The sequence below is a fragment of the Pseudopodoces humilis genome, chromosome 2 (genome assembly GCF_049639895.1).
Source record: "Pseudopodoces humilis isolate 2021_Gansu_Grassland_sample_001 chromosome 2, ASM4963989v1, whole genome shotgun sequence".
Classification (NCBI taxonomy): Eukaryota; Metazoa; Chordata; class Aves; order Passeriformes; family Paridae; genus Pseudopodoces; species Pseudopodoces humilis.
This window is the reverse complement of record NC_142201.1, coordinates 59,532,202-59,538,491: the sequence shown is the minus strand read 5'-3', so window position 1 is coordinate 59,538,491 and position 6,290 is coordinate 59,532,202.

The following is a 6,290-nucleotide window of genomic DNA, read 5'->3' as shown; positions in this document are numbered from 1 at the left end:
TGGACATATAGCATACAATCGTGTATGATTAATACTTTTAAACCTTCAGTGGAATTGGATTTCTCAGAAACTTAAAACTTATCTTAGAATCAATAAAAATGTCCCCAACTAATTTTTTTTTATTAATTTATTTGCATAGAACTGATGCAGAATAGTATGTCACTTGCTACTTTCTTGATGAACAAACACAGCTTAAAAAACAATAAATTGAAAGTTTTGGAATTTAGGGTCTCTTCCTTAGTTTTCCAAGCTGATCTCTGAGACTCCTTAACAGGTCAGATTCTCTTCTCATTAATCCAATGCTGTAATTCTGCTATTTTGCGCAAATACTACTGTCTCTTGGTCACAGCTGCCAAGTTCTCCCTCCTTTATTGTCATCAAATCCAGAAAAGCATCTGCCCTTGACAGGTGCTTGATCACCTTTGGAAAGAAATTATAATCTATGAATTCAGGAAATATTTTATGTCATTGTAAGTGCAGCAAAATTGAACTCTTAAAGATACTGGGTCATAATATGGTCCACAGAAATACATCCAGGCATGCTCTTAGATGGAGAACAGTGCTCAAAACATCTTTTTCATATCACCAGCCACACTACTGCTGCTGCTTTCCGAACAGAGAGCCACAGGAAGCGTATCGATTACTCAGAGCAAACCAGATAATCAACAGGAGGAAAATATATCTCCTGCCAGGAGTGAAACAGTGTAGTTTGTTTTCCTTGGAAGCAAGGAGGGGAGGAATGAAAGCAGCTGGGTCTTTGGTTATGGTTCTCTCCCGAAGCTCCTCTCAGCGTGGCACAGCTGTGTGCTACGTTATGCACAGGATGGTGCTGGTAGAGACAATCTGTCCATTACTATTTAATTCAATCCTAAACACTGGTATGTTCCAGCATATTGTCACTATTAATGTGTAGCAATGTTGTCCAGATTTATGCCATTGAAGTTAATTGTCTGCATACTTTTCCTATAAATTATTTTCCTAAACAGTCTGTGCTACAGTATTCCATGTTGCAGTCAGGATCCACGCTGGCAAGAGTCTCTGTCAGGAATGAAGGAGAATCTAGAAATGTGAATTTGATAAATCTTGTGAAATTGATAACAAGGAGCATGTGTGTGTTTGGGATTTTTAGCACTGAGAATTTCCTAAGAACCTGTAAATGTAGCACCCGATCAGTGAAATTAGAACTGCAGGCACCAAAGTTTCATCCTAAAGATTAAAAGTTTCTGAGGTCAGGCAGAGAAGAGAGTATAATTGAAAGTTATCAAGGAAATCATGAGGCATATCATATAAAACTGAAAAAGTCAGTACTTGAGCCTTGCTGAATTGTCATGTGCATACAAATGAATGAAGAATAAATCTTCCCAGCCAGGATTAGAAGTTGGAAGAGTTAATTCTCCTACAAGCATTTGAGTATTTAATTACCACAATATACTATAAAAGTAAAAAGAGGCATGAGCTGTGGACTTCTACTAATTTTTTTAGGTAACGTATTTGGAAACAACACAATAAAGAATGTAATGTTCTTTCTAGACACTATAATTGTCTGTATGACACCTTTGGTTGACTAGGTACCACAAAGTAGTATATTATAAAAAATCCTAAGCTGGAACTAATCACGGGCTTTAGGAATTTAAAGAGTATAATTATTCCTTGAAGAAGATGGTAGATATGCCAAAAAGCTCACATAACTTTTGTGAATAAGTAAATCTATGCTTTAAGAGCTGTTAAGAAAAAGATCTATTCAGGAATATTGCAAATACTATTTTAATATTGCCAGTCTTCTCAAGGATTTTCCTTCTAGACACACAGCAGGAGCAATAGCTCTTAGAGGTCTTTGTTTCTGATACTGTTTGTGCAGTTTACCAGTTAATTTTCCCTTTTCCAATAGATTTTTGCAGGCATTTTTAATGGTATAAAACATTCATTTGTAGTCCTGATTGTTTTTGTAACATCAGACCTTTTAAACAACCCTACTTTATTATTTATGTAGAAATATAGATATGTATAGTGCTCTTCTGGATAAAGAGTTGCTCCTAAAACGTGGCAATAATCTTCAGCCACTGGGCATCAATACAGCAAATTCTGGACTTCAGTTAATTATATTTTCAATCCCCACTTCTGTTTGCTGAAGCAGTATTAGCTAAAGGAGAGGTGGACCTGCTGTAATGCTGAAGGATACTGTAGAGAAAGCAAGGGTCAATTTTCTTTTAGAGAGTGGAAGATGATAGCTTTTGACAGGTACCGTCAATTTCAGCTTTTTGCAATAAAATGGGAAGTGTGTGCAGCATTTTACATCTCCTAAATAGATTACCCAACAAATCCACACACACGCACTTGTCAAAGCTAATGGCATTCTTTCTGCTGAACCTGACAAATTCCAGTCCTCAATCTAAACAAGAATAAATCTAAACCAAATGTTGACATTTTACCCTCCTCCTGGGGCTCCTCTCCAGGGAGCAGAGAAATTTCTCTTCTCCAGCACCCACAGCTGTAACAATTAGTGCTATCAACCCTGCAGAAAGCAATCAGACTAATTGTACAGCAAGGTAAAGTACTCAGTCAGGAAAACATGGGTAAAATGCACCTCTAAAAATTCAATTCTTATTTTGCCACCACGGTATAACAACTCTATAAGCATTTCTAATTATAGATACTCCTCTAGGGATATTTGCCATCATTTGCCATTGCTCTAAAATATAGGGATATGTTCCCAATGATCAATTACTGAATATGCTCTGTAGTACATTCAGCTATGGGTCTTACCTACTTAGACAAAATATCCAGGGGAAAAAGCTTTGTATGTGAACCCTTAAGCATTATATTCAGCTGTTGGACTAAGTGTTTTAGTGCTGATGACAAAGGAAAAAAGCATTTCTCCAGCAACCAAGGCCTTCTGATATGAAATGATACCATTTCCTGGCTTCTGAGAAAAATAGGGAGTGGGCTGTAAAAAAGCTTGCCTGTCCTGGCTGTCCTTTCAAAGGCCTCCTTCAGTTTGATGTTTTTCTTCAGGCTTTAGGCTTCTCATATCTTTGGGTTAAATAAAAATCTTAGCTTTTAATGGAACGTGTCAGTAGTTGTGGAAAAAAAATAACACTTAAAAATGCAAAACCTTAAAATGCCATAAACCAACCAGTGAAATAATGAAGAATGAACAGTTGTCTTCAAGGAAAAAAAGATCGGGAACATTACAGTGGTTTAATTTCATGGGGGGTTTAATACTTACTATTTCTTTCATAGAAGAGAGTTTTATCCTATCTAACAATTCCCAAACAAATGATGACATGGCTGACCCAGATCCTTTATAGTGAGAAAATGTCTCTGATACCTCTCATTTTTGGTATAGTTCATTGTGCTGCAGAGTTGGAAATAAAGGTTTAATACAAAATGTTCCTCCACAGAAGTTATTTTGATTTATTATTGCAACTTCATGAGAAACACAGGTGAGGGAGGGAATATGACGATTCTTAATATTTCACATGTCCACTGAGGAATTTTCTCAGAGCAAAAGAAAGATCATTTTCTGTCTTTCTTTCTCCCACAAAATAAAAGAAAAAAATAGTTGTTAATAGCTGAAGGCAATAGAGCTTTACAGACAAAAAGGCTTTATTTCAACAAATGAATTTTCTTTCTCCTTTTCCTGTTTTCTCCCCTCTCCTACTGGTGGGGAGGGAGGAGTCCTCACACCAGCTGTGTGAGTGCTCACTTGATAGCAAGGGCCAGTGCATCGCAGCCTCAGATCCAGTTAGGGATCTGAAACAACAAAATATAAATACAGCCCCTCAGGTAGAATTGGCAGCCAGTATTTTGTGGGTCTAGAAAAATATAAGTACCGAATTAAAATCCTTATGGAAGATTTGGGAAGGGCTGAAATTTGGTGGTGTTTGCATGTTTCAGGAGACTGAATACATTGGCACTCTGACGTTTCAGTGTTTATTTAACATCTATGACACTAAGTAAAACAGGGCTGGAGACTGATCCTTTTTCCTAAATACATCTAGTACAGTCTCATATATATGCTGCCCAAGACTAGCCTCCACTAGGCTAGAAGTAGCTAAGTGGCTGGGTTGATCCTAGTGAAGGCAATATGCACGTCCTTACCAAACTCCGAGTGTCCTGACAGCCTTAGGTGGTATTGCCATGATGCTAGAGCTTGGTTATTATTTTGGGGATATTTCACCTCAATGCATCTTAAGCAAGGTAAGAGCTGAGCTGCAGCCTGTGAGATGTGGTTGAGTAGCACGAAACTGAAGGGCTGATGAATGATACACTGGAGTATTACACAAAGGCTGTGGGTTGAGTTTAAGATTGCTGGGATAGTGAAGAAGAGATGTTTAGGGTAGACAAAGTAAATCTGGTACACTTGTTAATACTGACTGTCTGAGAGTCATGTCTTGCATGAACCATCCTTAGAGCCAAACCTGGATGCTGTCCTGGACAGAGTTAGTTTGGATTGTTCACAACAGAGCTATGAAATAAATGGGGATGGAAGGAACAGAAGTGATCAAGCTTCTAGTGCTTGGGTTCATATCGCATCCCATTTTTTTGAGCAATTTAGTTATAAATATTTAGATTCTACAGTTACTGTTTTCAGCCAAAAGTTCCTAAATTTCAACAGGAAAATGACACTAGATCTGAATTTTATATAACAATATAGGATTATAGGATTGAAGACACAGCAGCAGTGGCCACATTAATTATAATCAATTTTCGTAATTAAATATGGGTTATTAAGACATCAATCTGCGTGGATAAGAACACTCCAGATGTCAAAGCTGGATTTTTACCAGATAGGGTGTCTGTAGGCACAGCTGTTATCCCACAAATCTTTGCAGTCATCAGACATGACTTTGCTATAATTTCTGTGCTACTTCTAGTGCTTCTGCATCTCCTGTATTGACCCTGCAGTTCTACAGAAGGAAATAAGCTTCATGCTTGCTTTCATTTGCCAGCACCTGGTACATTAAATATATATATATATATATTTGTGAAGGGCAGTGATGCAAGGGACTGTGCACCAGTCCATCCCTTTAAAGCACACTGCCCTTGCAGTCTCCAAAGTCTGCAGAATGATTTGTGTACAAATGAAGATCGTCTCTGCTGCAGAGCATGTTAGGAGGGACGGGGGAGGGAGAGACTATTGGTGCTGCCTTCTTGGGGCAGCCCTAGGAGACGCAACCTTGTGGATATGGAAGCTTTGGGAGCTGAGCTGCTGGTGGCAGGGTCCCAAGAAGCGTTATAACCATCAGGCAGCCTGTGGCTTTCCATATGGCATTTTACTTTACTCCTTCCCCTGCATGTGTGGAGAGTGCTGTTAAGACCTAGGTGGTCTGGGAAATCAGGACACCTGGCCAGTGGTGTGTTTTTAGTGCAGCTTGATCAACTGAGGACAAAGAGGGATGAGATCTGTATGTGCAGAGCTGGATCTCCTTAGTTCTACTGAGTTAACCTGGAGTAGCACTGCTAGCTCTTTTACATTTGGCTTAGAAGTTACCAAACATCTTTTATTTACTTATGATATTAAGAAGGTTGCTGGTTATCCCCAGCCCTGCAGATCCCGTGGATACACTACCACTGGTTAGATGTGATCACTCAAAGGATCTCTATTTTTAATAAGTGGATCATGTATTTGTCCTCTATTCAGGTAGAATTAGGAAAGTCAAAGTAAAGAAGTTTTCTGATTGAGCAGAATTGAAAGGCTGAATTAGAATTTTTTGGACCATTGCATTGAGATTTATCTGAAGGTTAGTTTTTAGTTTATTTTACATCTTTCTTTGTACACTCATGCCAAATAGAATCCAGAAAAATCCCTTGTGAGAGACTGGACTATGACTCAAAACAATTGCCCATTTGTGAAGGCACCAGGGTGCTTTGCTGAGACCACATTTGTAATCCCCCAGGAAAGAGATGAGTTTTTGGGTGTGTAGTGGCAAACCTCTGGTCTGCATAAGACAGAGGGGGTGAACATATAACTGTCAGAGTCTGCAAGCTGGGCTTTGAGGCCAATGGAAAACAGAGCTTGTGGAGACAGGATGGTGCTTTTCACCACGGCAAATTGCCCACTCTTACACACACCCCCTCATCAATGGATCAAGACCTTCAATCATCACTTCGACCAACAGCAACACTCAAGCCTCATTGTAAATCCAGGGGTGGTTGTTATGTATCTTCCTACTCTTAGGCTTCCTTTCTCTTTCTTCCTTTTTTAACTCTTGCACATTTTAAGTGATATCTTTATTCTTTCATATTGTCATATTACTGTAGATAATAGTAACCAAAAATGGCTATAT